Raw genomic sequence first — 13,918 nt, 5'->3', positions numbered from 1 at the left:
CTACTTAGTTTTCACTCATTATACGTTTGGGATAATTGCTAGCTGTTTTTAGCTTTGGCTTCACATGTTTCTATTTCACATGGTCACTATTTATATGTATATTTTATATGATGTATCGATATAGTCTCACGATTAACTTACATCTTCCGTGGTAACCGATCGCCGATCCACGCCTCTTATCCACGCCTCCTGTCCTGCTGACTTAGCAGTTACGCCTACAAGATGACGCAGCGATCAGCTGATTCCAGAGTTCCGTTGTTTACACTGTGAGGTCACGTGGATTATCAGCTGTTCATCGGCCCGGACCTACATTGATGACGTTTAAAGAATTTGATTGATTCCAGCTGCTTTGACGCCATATTGGAGCGCCCATCATATGTATAAAGTTGTGACATGTATAGTTCGGGATAGGCTTGCTGAGAAAGGCTCTACGCCGAAACGCGTCCTTATCCGCCTGTCTGTATATGCACGTGTAAATAAATCACTTTGCAGAAGTTGTCTTACCTAATCAGATGACAGCAAGTACCAGCGCCCCCTCCTCCAGACATCTGCCTTGGCGGCCCAAGCTATGTCCTATGGCCGTATCTTTACCGCGTTGAGCTCCAGCTTGTGCTGCATCTACATTATCTGTACTCAGAGATATCACTGCGTTATCTGTGGTGTTACATAGGACTGCAGGGGACATCTACTACATGATCTGTACTCAGAGATATCACTGTGTTATCTGTGGTGTTACATAGGACTGCAGGGGACATCTACTACATTATCTGTACTCAGAGATATCACTGCGTTATCTGTGGTGTTACATAGGACTGCAGATGACTACTACATTATCTGTACTCAGAGGGATATCACTGTTATCTGTGGTGTTACATAGGACTGCAGGTGATATCAAGTGACTTCTCCAGGTTGCAGAAGTTCAAACTTCATCATGCCCTGCTGACAGTTTATAATGGGAGTTGTAGTTTTGCAGCATGTGGCTCTTCAGGTTGCAGCACCACAACCCCCATCGTTTCCAACTGGCAGTTCATGATGAGAGTTGTAGTTTTTCAGCTGTAGAGTCAAAGATTGGAATACAATGATTAGACAATGACACAGTACAGTCCATTAATTATAGGGGGCAGTAGTGCAGTACATGAGGTGGAGGCAGTGACAGGGCATTAGAACATGGTGGCACATTAGAGTAATTGGATATAACGTTAGATAGGACTTTGCCTGATCGGGGGGAGATGGGGGGGGGGGGGGCAAGCTAAAATTTTGCACCAGGGCCCATCAGCCTTTAGCTACGCCCCTGGTCGCCATGGTGATTCCCCTGTTTTATAAGCCTTCCACTATGGGGTGTTATCTTGCTGTGGTGAGCTCTTGCACCCCTCCTGAAGTGTTTACATTGAAAATCGCTACCTGCAAACGACAGTTTCTAAAGATATTCAACTCAGCTCCGCTCTGCCACCTCCAAGATGGCGGCCGCAACCTCCCATGTGACCAGCGCTGGCGTCTGACGTCACAGAGGAGCGCCGGAAGTGACGTCGCGCCGCTGGCCCGAGCGGACCGGAAGTCAGGCGCAGGAGGTAGTAAATGCCGGCGTGCACGTCGGGGGGACTGCACTTCGCCGGGCAGCAGATCCCTCAGACGTGCAATGTAAGTACATGCCTGCTACATGTTGCATGTAAGCAGGGGATGTTGTACACATTTGAATTTCTTTGTGTGTTAGTTTGTGGGGTAATTCCTATGTTATGCATCTGCTTTCTTGCAGATGTCGAGCCCTCCTCCTTAAAGGAAGCGCAAGTCCAAACGTAACATATGCAGATCATGTCAGCAACCATTACCTGAATCATGTCACCAGGATGTCTGTTCAGCCTGTGCATCTCATGAACAACCCCAATCAGAAACTAAGCAGTTTCTGTCATGGTTTAAAGGGCAGTTAATGGACACATTTACTGAGGTCAGATCATCCATCATCAGGCCCATCACTCTCACACTCAGCCGGCTCAGTCAGCCACATACTCATCTGCAGAAGAATTATTATTTTCACATTCTGATGAGGAGGAAATTGTGATAGATAGAGATGATGATGTATATCTTCTTAACAAAGATAAAGTACCTAAGTTAATCTCTGCAGTTAAGCGCACATTAGAGACAGAAGCGGACGTCTCAACGCAGTCTAAAAGACAACAACTGTTCAGTTTTCCACCCAGTACAAGTAAAGCTTTCCCCTCTCATCCCATCATTAAAGAGTGGTTACAGAAGGACTGGAATAAGCCAGAAAGGAGGTTTGAGCAAGGCTCTAAGTTTAAGTCTATCTATGCTCTGGAACCCGACTTCTATAAGGACTGGGATCAAACTCCTAAAATTGATTTGTCAGTAGCACGCTTATCTAACAAATCTATGTATTCTGCAGATGATTCATCAATTCTTTCTGACCCCATGGAGCGTAAGGCCGACACAATGCTAAAGCGTACATTCTTCTCTGCTGCATCTGGAGCCAAGGTTGCTTCAACCTCAATACTGGTGGACAGGGCTCTTCGGATGTGGCTGAGCCAGCTGACGGAGGATATCCAGTCCAACGTAAGTAGAGATGACCTTATAAGAAATATATCTATAATGATGGCGGCGGCATACTTTATGTGCGATAGCAGCATGGACAATTTAAAGTTTGCATCTAGAGTTATGGCCTCATCTACAGTGGCAAGAAGGGCCATATGGCTAAAGCAATGGGGCGGAGATGCTGGCTCCAAACATAATTTTTGTTCCTTGCCCTTTAACCCAACATTCTTGTTTGGACCAGAATTAAAGGACATCCTCAAATCTCTAAATGAGGATAAAGGGATTAATTTTCCGAAGCCCAACAAAAGGAGACCGACGAGACCATACCAAAGCAGAGGCAGAAGTTCACCGCGCAGAGAACGTAATTTTCGTCCCTATAATAGACAAAATAGATACAAAGGCAAGAAGGAACAGGACACCTCCAGAAAGAAGCCGTTCAATGACAAGGGCTCCGATCTTTGACGCCAGGACCTCTCCTCCTCCTGTTGGAGCAAAACTTCAGAGTTCTGCCGATTTCTGGTCCATAAAATCAAACGATGCCTGGGTAACTTCGACAGTGACTAGAGGTTACTCCTTGGAGTGCCAAAATATGCCTCCGAACCGTTTCATGGTCAACAGAAACGTTAAGCCTGTAATCCTGGACTTACTAGATCAGTTCATACTCAAACAGGCTCTAGAAGAAGTCCCACCTCTTCAAAGAGGCAGGGGGGTTTACTCCCCAATTTTTGCAGTTCCAAAAGCAGGAGGAGATTGGCGCCTAGTAATAGATTTAACCTTTCTGAATCGGTACTTAGTGAAGAAACATTTCAAGATGGAATCCATCCTGTCTGCCACAATGTCTATCCAGCAGGGAGATGTTCTAGCAAAGATAGACCTTCGCAATGCCTACCTACACATCCCAATTCTACAAGCACACAGACGATTTCTACGGATAGCAGTCCAGACCAGACAAGGAATAAAACATCTTCAATTTTCCTGTCTACCATTCAGCATCAGTTCAGCTCCACGGGTATTCACCAAAGTGGCAGTGGTTCTGGCAGCGAGTCTGAGGTTGAAGGGGATCTTTGTAACACCTTACCTGGACGACTGGCTTCTCAAAGCCCCATCAGCAGAGATTCTGTCTCAACACCTAGAAGTTACCCTACAGTGTCTCACTGCTCATGGTTTTCTTATCAACCACAAGAAATCGTCTCTGGTACCGTCATCGAGGATACAGTTCCTGGGATATATCATAGATACTCAGAACATGACCCTGCAACTTTCAGAAGAAAGAAACACGAAGATTTTAAGAGCAGTGCGTTTTCTAAGGAAGAGCAGAACATGCACAGTGAGAGCAGCGATGAAGATATTAGGTCTACTAACCTCATCTATAGAGGCGGTCCCGTGGACTCGATCCCACTTTAGAGTTTTGCAGAAACACATTCTACATTTCTGGGACAAATCTACCCTGAATCACCAAATGCCAATACTTCCAACCCTCAAGACCAGCCTCCACTGGTGGCTTACAGCTCCTCATCTACGCCTGGGCAGGACTCTTCTTCACCACCTTCCTATGGTAGTCACTACGGATGCATCCAATTGGGGCTGGGGTGCCCATGTAGGGACATGGTCATTGGAAGAAAGTCACCTGTCATCCAACTTGAAGGAACTAAGAGCAGTCAGATTGGCCTTAATACATTTCAATCATCTACTGAGACATCAACAAGTTCAAATAGAGTCAGACAACATTTCCGCAGTTTATTATATGAACAAGCAGGGAGGAACGAGGAGCCCTCAGTTAGGGCCCTATTCCACCGGACGATTATCGTTCAGATTATTGTTAAATCGTTCGAATCTAAACGATAATCGTTCGGTTGAAATGCAGTAACGATTAACGACCGAACGAGAAATCGTTGATCGCTTTATAAGACCTGGACCTATTTTTATCGTTGCTCGTTCGCAAAACGTTCGCAAATCGTTCGCATTGAATAAGACATCGTTCGGTCGTTCGCAATAGATACGAACGCAATAGCGAATAAATACGGAAGAAGAAACGATCGCAATTACGATCATAAGTAACGATTATCGTTCCATGGAAATGAGTGAACGTTTTCAGGTCTTTCGCAATAGCGGTCGTTTGAGATCGTTAATCGTTAACGATTATCCAAACGATAATCGTCCCGTGGAATAGGGCCCTTAGAGAAGGAATGTGCCCTAATAATGATGCCCTAATAATGGCGGAAGAAAATGTCATGGCAATCTCAGCCATTCATATCAAGGGGTTATTGAACATCCAAGCGGATTGGCTGAGCAGACATCTGATGCTACCTGGAGAATGATTCCGAAAGTGCTGAGGAAGATTCAGCAAGAGAAAGTAGATACCATCCTCATATTACCTCACTGGCCCAGACGAGCTTGGTTTCCACTCGCATTGAGGTTATCGAAAATAGAATTCTGGAAAATGTCTCAATCCAGTGATCTCCTACTCCAAGCAGGCATGACATACTCATAAGTGAGCAACCTCCATCTAACAGCATGGAGGATGAGAGGTCTTCCTTAAGAAGAAGGGGTCTGAAGAAGTGGTGAACACAATCTTAGCCTCACGGAAACCAAGCACTATGAGAGTGTATTCTCGAATCTGGTCACTATATTCTGCGTGGTGCTCTGAATCATCTAGATCCACAAACGAAGTGGGTGCTCTTCTCCAGTTTCTTCAAAATGGATTTGAAAAAGGCCTTAAATGCAACACATTGAAAGTACACCTAACAGCAATTAACGCTCATCTAGAAGGACGGTTTATGGGAGTACCTTTGGTTTCTAGGTTTTTTAGAGCAATTGCGAAATTAAGACCAAATTTTCGAAGTCCGGTGCCATTATGGGATTTGTCCTTAGTACTGAAGGTACTAGGTCTACCACCATTTGAACCAATAGAGTCAACAGATATCAGGTTTTTATCCTGGAAAACTTTATTTTTGACAGCAATCACCTCAGCCAGACGCATAAGTGAGTTACAAGCCCTGTCATGTAAAGAACCTTATTTGCATTTACTAGAAGATGTGGTTATCTTAAGTACCATGCCGGGGTTTCTCCCCAAAGTGTCATCAACTTCAAATTTGAACCAAGAAATCATCTTACCTGTTCTCAAAGAAGACTCGGACTTTCATTTACTAGATGTTAAGTGGGCTATTCTTACCTACCTTGAAAGAACAGCCACTTACAGGAAGACTGAAGCATTATTTGTTTAATTTTCAGCAACCAACCAAGGGGCCAAAGCAAGGAAACCTACTTTATCGAGATGGATTAAAGATGTAATCAAGTTTGCATACTCAGCTGAAGGGCTGGAATGCCCACTTTCTATACGAGCCCATTCAACAAGGTCAACAGCTACATCATGGGCAGAACGTGCCAACATACCATTAGAGGACATATGTAAAGCTGCTACCTGGTCCTCAGCAAGTACTTTTATTAAGCACTATAGGCCCGACACATTTGCCTCTGAGGGATCAGCCTTTGGCAAGGGAGTGATCCAGGAGGCAACATCGGCCTAAAACCCACCTCTATATCATTGCTTTCCATTCCCATGGTGTGCTGCCGGATCAGGAAGTTGAAAATTTCTCACCTGTAATTTTCATTTCCTGGAGTCCGGAGGCAGCACAATAATCCCGCCCATGGTGTCATTGCTACAAACTGTACGTACTTCTGGGTTCCTAGCTAAGCCTTATAGGGCAAGGTCTATTCTGATTGGATAACTAATTATTCTGTTTGTATTGCTAGGAATAATTACTCTATTCTATCCGGGTGGACGAGATCCAGTTAACCCATGGTGTGCTGCCTCCGGACTCCAGGAAATGAAAATTACAGGTGAGAAATTTTCAACTTGCTTAGAACTTATTAGGATATATATCTGTGAAAAAAACTTCAGCTCCTACTCCTACTAACAGTTCCAAGAGACAATCTTAATTATGACCTCACTTGGTCTAATACACCCTGCTCTTTAAAACAGTCCATAAACCTTTGTCTAACTTTTCTAACCATCACGTAATAACATTCATTAGCAAAAGTACAAAACAGTTGTTAATCTCTATCGGAGGGTGGGTGGGGTGTTCGGGAGGGCGGATGACAGAAATGCCAGGAGTTAAAATGGCAACTGGACTAGAAGCAATAACCGGATATGGGGGGTGTTGGCTTAGGGCGTGGTGATAGGTGGTGTCATCTTAGGCGCTGTTTCTAAAGACACCTTTTTTTCTCTAGGGACGGGGGAGAGGCGTGATGCAATGTGATCCACAATTGTAACAGACATGATGGGAGTTAGAATCTTTTCACACCATAAATCCTGTAATCGTCTGCTACTATCTAATACACAAATTACTTTCATTATAAACACTTCTCCCCCCTCTTATGCTAGTTTCTCGCTAATTGTGCATCAGTTTGCTTTTCTTTCTTATCTTTTTGACAGGTTTTTGACAACTTCCACCTGCGTGGAGGCACGTTACTTTCACAGTCTCTTCTAACTCACAACAAGTGTTTTCCCTTTCCAGGCTACCAGCTCGACTGGGCTTGCATTCCTTTTCAGACCAACTTGTAACTTGAACAAGGACTGTAGGCTTTCCATCACACTAAGGGTTTCTGCTTCCCGTCTGGGGCGAATGTGACCGATTCCCTATCTGCGTACCTGAAATCAGGATGCTACGCTGTTCCAGGTGTCAGACTATACCTACATGATTCAACCAGAGCTAATCTCCGGCTGTCTCACTAGGCGTATACCGGCGTATCCCGTGGGCTAACCTGTGTGCGGTTTATTAACCCAGTGTAATTAACCCAGTGGGTCCCGCAGACGATTCAGGAAGCTTCCGACACCCAGAAAAAAAAATGCATCAAAAATAAAATTCAACAGTGTATACAGTCCGGTCACAAACGTCCCATCAGAGAATGGAGTACAGTAAGCTCCCCCAGAAGCTGAGCGACTGATAAACCCCCCACCCCCCATTTCCGCGTCACAACACCAGACACCCGGTTGTCCCTGTGTCAGTCTGTACCTCGTGAAGTGATCGTAGCTAATCTAGCGATCTCACTCAGGAGGCAGATACCCTGTGGTGTCTGATTAGCGAACTCTTCTCAGTAAAAAGCCCAACAAAGTGGCACCAAACACAGCAAAAAAAAACTTGCGACAACCGTGAAAAAAACTGCGCAAAATATAAACTCAATACAGAAAAACAAAAAAGAAAACAACCAGTCGCACAACTCCAGAGGGCGAAAACTGCAAGCAGCTCAGGTGACAGTCAGTTGGTTACGGCTATATATATATATACATATATATATACTCTTAAAGATTCTTAGGACAGTACAGCGGAAACACCTACTGGCCGTTCAGTGACCTCCAGAGATCGACACATGCACCCACAGCCTCAATCAGAACTCTCTGACACACGGATAAGGCACAGATTCAAAGAATCAGTAGACTTATCGGGAGGCATTTATTAAGTCCGGCGTTTTTTACGCCGGACTTAAAAATGCCCCCGCAGCTCCGGCGGTACGGGGATTTATGTAGAGGCGGACTGCCTGTACATAAATCCTGTGCGCGCCGGTGCGCACCGCCGAAAACCTACGCCAGCTGAGGACTGGAGTAGGTTTTCGGCGTACATTTGGGCGGAACGGATGATAAATCGCGCGGACTCTGAGTCCGCGCCCTCCGTTCCGCCCACTTCCCGCCTACTTTCCGCCCCCTGGCGTACTCGGCGGAAAGTGCCGATTTGCGATTATTTTATTCGCAAATCGGCCATTTGCGTATAAAATAATACGCAAATCGGCACTTTCCGCCAAAAATCATCCGTCCGCCGGATGATAAATGTGGCCCATCATGTTTCAGTGGAGGTGATTAGTCTCCCATTTCAGCCAGTTCTGTTTCCTCTGGTGGATGGCAGGCGGTCGATCCCAAGAGCTCAGTGTCCCCACGAGTACTGCCCCGTGTGGGGTACGATTCCTCATACGGGGCACCACTGTCAAGGTGAGATTTGCTTTTCATCTCCCTTGTTCCCAAGTGACTATTCCTGTCCAAATTAAGTAAGCTGAGCGCTAGCGACGAGGACATGACACCAGGCAAAAAGACGGTATAACTTCCTCACTCAGCTGAGTTTAGGAGTGCGCACTCACACTTTATTTGGTTTCACAAGAAATATATATATACAGGTGGGGTTTCAAGTCACAAGACACATACTGTACATGTCACACTCTGATTGGTCAGTCCATAAATGGTCATTGGCTTCCTATCCTGCGCAGTCAGGCTGGCACAACATAATGTTTACCATAAATTGTTTATAGATAAGTGTCTCTTCCTAGCTTTGTATTATGACTACAATGTAGGTTCATGATGCTTTTCTCATGGGCGTGCTGCCAGCATTCCTCTCCCTCTTCTAGAAGCAGTTACAAGGCCGAAGCCATTTTAGGGATTACAATGTTTTTACCCAAAGTAATAACCCCTTCATGGCCCCCTTCACAGTAGTAGCCATAGTAATGGGAGTAATAGTAGTGGTATCAGGAGAGGGTCTGGTAGAAGTCATTGTAATGGGAGTAGTAGTATTAGGAGTGGGAATGGTAGTAGCCATAGTAATGGGAGTAGTAGTATCCGGAGTGGGGGTGGTAGTTGCCATATTAAAGGGAATTAGGGATGAGCGAACCGAACTGTAACGAACCAGATTAGTTACGAACTTTGAGAAAGTTCGTAACGAATCTGGTTAAAAAAACAATAACAAATAAAATCTTAAGAAACTGATGCAAACACCTCTGTTTGCATCACTTTCTTGCATCTGGGAAAGCAGGGAAACAGTATTACAGGAATCAGCATTACCGGGGTTAGCGATCCCTCTAATGGTTAATATTTAATTAATAAAACAAATTTTCCTTCTAAAAAAAACATTTTCGTTTTTCAATAGCATAATTAAAAGGAATCCATGCTTTTGCAATTAAATATACTGTTAATAAAAAAAAAACATATAAATAAATGCGTGTGTATATATATATATATATTTATTGATTTATTTACAGTATATTTAATTGAAAAAGCATGGATTTGTTTTAATTATGTTATTGTACAAGGAAAATAACTTTCTTAGAACGAATATCTGCTTTATTAATTAAATATTAACTATTTAATGGAGCTATATTAATGCATGGGTCGGGTGCAGTGCACCCGGTCCATGGAGTTTAAGGGGTTAAGTAGTGATGCAGTAGCATCACTACTAACCCTCTGTGGCTGTACAGTAAGGAGGGGTGCATAGCACACCCCTCCTTACAGTACAGGAGCAGGGAATCCCTCAATTAAGTAGGGATTCCCTGCCCTACGGGGTTTCCCACCGAGAAGCAGAAAGCGGTCTGCTTCTCAGTAGGAAATTTAAAATCCCCTGCACAGAAGTTACAGTCTGGCTCCCAGGGGCTTAAGTCCTTGGGAGCCAGACTGTAACTCCCATGCCTATGCTGGAGGTCACCCAGCTTTCCCACCATCCTGTAAGGTTAACCCTAACAGGTTCCTGGGAGAGCTGGGTGACCTCCAGTATAGGCATGGGAGTTACAGTCTGGCTCCCAAGGACTTAAGCCCCTGGAAGCCAGACTGTTCTAGCACTGCACCTGCACCAGCAAGGAAGGGGGTTAAGTGTCCCCTCCCTTGCTGGGGCAGATGCAGTGCGATCTCCATGGGGTGGGGGGTGAGGGAAGTGATGACTGGGGCTTACCTGCAGCTTTGTCTATAGTTAGTAGCAGCCCCGCCCCCGTGACTTAGGTCTCGGGGGTCAGGCTTATCGGGACACTCCGGGACTGCTAGCAACTATGGACAAAGCAGCAGGTAAGCCCCAGCCATCACCCCCCTCCCCCACCACCCCTTGTAGATCGCACTGCATCTGCCCCAGCAATGGAGGGGACACTTAACCCCCTTCCTTGCTGGTGCAGGTGCAGTGCTAGAACAGTCTGGCTCCCAGGGGGTTAAATCCCTGGGAGCCAGACTGTAACTTCCATGCTTCTGGTGGGAAACCCCGTAGGGCAGGGAATCCCCACTTAATTAAGGGATTCCCTGCTCCTGTACTGTAAGGAGGGGTGCGCTATGCACCCCTCCTTACTGTACAGCTACAGAAGGTTAGTAGTGATGCTACTGCATCACTACTTAACTCTTTACACTCCACTGCACCCGACCCATGCATTAATATTGCTCCATTAAATAGTTAATATTTCATTAATAAAGCAGATATTTGTTCTAATAAAGCTATTATCGTTGTACAATAACATAATTAAAACGAATCAATGCTTTTTCAATTAAATATACTGTAAATAAATAAATGAATATATATATATATATATATATATATATACATACACACACACATTTATTTACATATTTATTTTTTTATTAACAGTATATTTAATTGCAAAAGCATGGATTCCTTTTAATTATGCTATTGAACAACGAAAATGGGGTTTTTTAGAACGAAAGTTTGTTAATTAAATATTAACTATTAAAGGGTGCGGCTAATGCCGGCAATTTTTTTTTTTCACAATTTTTGCACTTTGGTTTTTTCCACTTTTTTCATTGTAATAGCAACTGCAACTAAACGAAACTATACCCTATCACACTCCCACTATTGTAGCTGCAATTATTCAGCCGTTATTGCAAGGTTCGTTTTAGGTTCGGTTCGGATGAAGCCGAACTTCAGGAATATTCGCCGGATGGAACCGAACCGAACTTTTCAAAAGTTTGCTCATCCCTAATGGGAATAGTAGTAGTATCAGGAGTGGGGGTAGTAGTAGTCATAGTAATGGGAGTAGTAGTATCAGGAGTGGGGTGGTAGTGTTAGTAGTAGTTTTAGTTGGGTAGATGTGGTGAGGGAGAGGCAGGGTGCCAGGTCAAATCCTCGAGGGTAATCTCCAATAATGCCCCAGGGGCTGCTCAGTGCCCAGCTACTGCTGCTGCTGGTTCTGCTGTAGGCGGGCAGACCGGTGGTGATCACGTGGCGGGCACAGGGGGGTGGCGGAGATCGTATGAGTGGGCACAAGGCAGTCAACGAAGATTGGGTGGCATAGGGCGTCCGGCAGTGATCGCTTGGCTACGGGCATGTGGCTGAGGGCGGGTGGCGGTGATCACATGGGTACGGGCGTGCAGTCTTGCTCTGACCTGCAGCGCCATTGCTACCCCTGCAGGTCGGAGCGCACATCTTATTTATTTATTTAGAAAATCGAATTCACAAAATTTATTCACAAATTCTTGGTGAATTAATCAAATTAATTTGATTAACTGCCCAGCCCTACCCCCTGTATAGAATATATGTTCAATCTGGCACACTTAACCCCTTGTGTGACTGTAAGCAACATCTGCCAAGATGCTGCGTACTGTAAGGTGCAGAACACCTCATTTGTGTGTGCATTTCTCCCTTTTGTTTTTTACATACCGGTATCCGGAGGATTTCGGCGGCATCGTTGGACTACCATCTTATCTTTTCTTTTTTTTTTTTTTTATTTTAAATAAAATGGCCAACAAGGGGTGTGGGGGTGTTATTTTTTTGAATAAAAAACTTTTCTCTATTGTGTTCCGTTTTATTTTTGTTTTCTTCCAGGCTTAGTAGTGGAAGCTGTCTGATAGACGGAATCCATCACTAAGTCTGGGCCTAGTGTAAGCCGGTATAAAATGGCTAACATTAACGCCCCCATTATTACCCTATTACCCACCCCACTAAAGGTACTATGAAGAGCCGGGTGCCAGTAGCCCTGGAGCATAAAATTTGGCGCTCCTGGACTGGGCGGTAGCAGCCTAGTATTATTAGGCTGGGGAGGGCCAAGAAAAATGACCCTTTTCAGTGCTACTAGGCTACTGCAGTTTGGCTTTAAACCTGACTGGTTATGGAAATAGGGCAAACCCTATGTGTTAAAAAATACTACTAATAATAATAATTAATTGAGAAAAAAAACTTGTATGGTTCACCCTATTTCCATAACCAGCCTGGTTTAACCTCTTAAGGACATATGACGTACCCATGCGTCATATGTCCTCAATTGCACTTCAAAGCGGAGCCGCGCGGCGACCCCGCTTTGAAGCGACGCGGTCCCGGGTGCCGCGTGTAGCCCGGGACCGCCGCTATTAGCGGGCACGGTATGATCGCCGTGCCCACTAATTAGCTAATCGGAGGCAGCTGTCAAAGTTGACAGCTACCTCTGATTACCGGAGGCAACCTTTCCCTGGGGTCTAGTGGGGGAGATCGCTCCTCCGGGACGTTGTCCCGGAGGAGCAATCTCCCTGTCTGATGCCGGCCGGGGACGCGTCCAAGATGGCGCCGTCCCCGGCCGTCCTGCAGCAGCCGGAAGCAAGCGAGTGCCGATCTCATTGATCTTTGCTGTATATCTATACAGCAAAGATCTCAATGAGAGATCAAAGTGGATATACTAGAAGTCCCCTAGGGGGGCTTCTAGTATATGTGTAAAAAAAAAAGTGTTGTTAATAGTAAAAAGCCCCCTACCCTAATAAAAGTTTGAATCACCCCCCTTTTCCCAGGTTTTAAATAAAAGTAAACAAATAAATAAACATGTTTGCTATCGCCGCGTGTGTAATCGCCCGAACTATTAATTAATCACATTCCCAATATCGCACGGTAAACGGCGTCAGCGCAAAAAAATCCCAAAGTGCAAAATTGCGCATTTTTGGTCGCATCAAATCCAGAAAAATTTTTAATAAAAAGCGATCAAAAAGTCATATATGCGCAATCAAGGTACCGATAGAAAGTAAACATCATGGCGCAAAAAATGACACCTGAAACAGCCCCATAGACCAAAGGATAAAAGCGCTATAAGCCTGAGAATGGAGCGATTTTAAGGAACGTATATTTGTTAACAATGGTTTGAATTTTTTACAGGCCATCAGATACAATATAAGTTATACATGTTATATATTGTTTTAATCGTAACGACTTGAGGAACATGCATAACAAGTCAGTTTTACCCCAGGGCGAATGGCGTAAAAACACATACCCCCCAAATAAAAGAAATGCTTTTTTTTTTTCAATTTCACCACACTTTGAATTTTTTTCGGGTTTTGCAGTGTACTTAATGCAAAAATTCAGCCTGTCATTGCAAAGTACAATTAGTGACGCAAAAAATAAGGGCTCATGTGGGTTTCTAGGTGGAAAAATGCAAGTGCTATGGCCTTTTAAACACAAGGAGGAAAAACCGAAAATGCTAAAACTAAAATGGGCCCCGTCCTTAAAGGGTTAAAAACCAAACAGCAGCAGCCTAGTAGTACCAGGGTGGAAAGGGATATTTTTCTTGGCCCTCCCCAGACTAATAATACCAGTCTGCTACCGCCCAGTCCAGGAGTGTCAAATTTTATGCTCCGGGACTACTGGAACCCGGCTCTTTCCAGTACCCC

The sequence above is a fragment of the Dendropsophus ebraccatus genome, chromosome 5 (assembly GCF_027789765.1).
Source record: "Dendropsophus ebraccatus isolate aDenEbr1 chromosome 5, aDenEbr1.pat, whole genome shotgun sequence".
Classification (NCBI taxonomy): domain Eukaryota; kingdom Metazoa; phylum Chordata; class Amphibia; order Anura; family Hylidae; genus Dendropsophus; species Dendropsophus ebraccatus.
Note: the sequence above shows the minus strand (reverse complement) of the source record.